Source organism: Morone saxatilis, unplaced genomic scaffold, assembly GCF_004916995.1.
Source record: "Morone saxatilis isolate NCDOM2014 unplaced genomic scaffold, NCSU_SB_2.0 Contig14, whole genome shotgun sequence".
Taxonomy (NCBI): domain Eukaryota; kingdom Metazoa; phylum Chordata; class Actinopteri; family Moronidae; genus Morone; species Morone saxatilis.
In genome coordinates this window covers 6,737,665-6,739,790 of record NW_023339696.1, presented here as the reverse complement: position 1 = coordinate 6,739,790, position 2,126 = coordinate 6,737,665, and positions in this window count along the sequence as shown.

Sequence of the window (2,126 nt, the reverse complement as noted above, 5' to 3'; positions counted from 1 at the left end):
ACACACACATAGTCACACACACACACACACACACACATCTGAATGGCCATGTATGCACACGCTTACATGACCTTCGAAGCGCACCGGATTAGAGAAACAAACCAGCAGTGTGATGTAGTCAGTCCCAATCTCATGTCCATGTTAGTGTACGTGCAGATGAGAGGGTTGTTTATGTGTGGAACACAAACAGAGCAGAACCCAAAATAACTATACATAGGAGTCAAGCCAGTCTACAGAGATGTATCCTACTGTATCCACACTCTTGTGCTCTTGTTTCAATACATATATAATACATAAACCTCTTCAGTGCCACTAACAACAGGCCATGGACACGCCTCCCCAGCAGTCTAAGGCAAAAATTACACCCTTTTTCTTTCTTTTAGTAATACAAAACTGTCAACAATACATTTATTTTAGACTGCAAAAGGTGGTGAATAAAATTCTGGTTACAATTGACTGTGTCTGAACACTGGGCATCATCAATGAAAACACAGAGTCCTCCTCCTCTTCTCCTGCCCGTGGAGGATCTGGGATGTTGATGGAGCATAACTCTGTAAACTTGTGGGCACAACAGTCTCTGATTTCCTGAGTTTCCTTTTATCCAAACCGGACATAAACCTTAACTTCAAGCTGAGCATGGCATGGGTGGGTCGTCTCAAAGGCTGCTGCTCTTTAATCCAAACCCCACGCTTCCTTCTCCAATGACTGCTGGTCATATCTGTTTCCGCAATAAAACCAAATGTTGGCATTGCCCTTTAAAATGAAATTCAATTAGATATTATTCAATGATGTTTTAAGCAGTAAAGCAGAAAGAATAACAAAAATGTAGCAAGTTTAAAGGAGCTCCCTTTGCTCTGAGTCACCTAAGTTAGCAGCTACAGTTAGCGGCTAAAGTAGCTAACCACCAGCTCTGTAAATCACTGAACGTTGAAGCAGAGCAGCTAGAGGACATCAGAGGGAAGACCAGAGATTGATTAATGATTCTTGATAAAATACGATCCAGTTACCAAAATCATTGAATGAAGTTCTAAAAGTTGTGTGCATTTGTACAGTAACGAGGCCCAGTCCCCAGAAACACTACGCTATGGCATTGTCCATCACTTTACAATTAATTCTTGTCTCATTTGTGGTCTGATAAACAGTCAATTGATCAAATTTAGTGTCCTATATTACGATTGTCTAAGCTAACTTGTCACGATGTGATGATTTTTCTGTGCACATTTAATAATAAAAGTGACCAGTAGGATTGTTCTTCTTCAGTATGAGTGAGATGGCTGCTTGGTGAAGTCTGTCCTTAATCGCTGCAGTAACCTCTGCTACGGTGAACAGCTTGTCAACATCCACTGCTGGTGATGCATCTTAATAAGGGACATTCATTAGAAGACTCTTATCGGTGAGCCATCATGGAGACATTTGGATGTGTACAGGTTTGAGAAAAAATTCAGTGGTTGAATGAAAAACCATAACATTTTTCATTTGTTTTCCTAAAAGTGTTGTCATGCAGATTAGTATTAGCATTTGTTTTGCATTAAGTGGGGATGCTTCATTTAATACATTTTGTATTGTTTTGTTTTGAGATTTTGTGTAATGGTGACATTGAATTAAAGACCTACAATTTCACTGAAGTAATTCATTCACTTTTTCTGACAGGAGTTAGGTGGTCTTTTTTTCTGAAAGGTTTTAGGTGAATTTTCTTGATCTCTGGCTTCCTCTGTCTCCTCTAGAGGTGTTGCCCTAAGCCAAAAAGTGATATTGAGATAGAGCCATTGCAACCTGAAGTTGAGGTTTACAGCATAATCAATCTGAATCAACATTGGTTCACACAGTACGCTGGCTGGGAGAGAGGGAAGGAGAACTGAAAGTGGATTAAGAAGGTGAAAGCAACTGAGGCAAGGGAAATAAAGACATTGATGTCAAAGAAAAACGGCAGAACGTAAGACAAAACTACACAGTTAGATGGAAGGATGTAGTTAGACTTACAGTCTGCTGCACCAAGGCTTGTCGACGGCTTTTTAATTCATAAAACAAAATGTGTTCAACTTTTCCAGCCAGTCTGTGTCATGAGTGTATTCGTAAACTGTTGCACATAGACAATACATCGTTTGGCCCTGTGTGTGTGTGTGTGT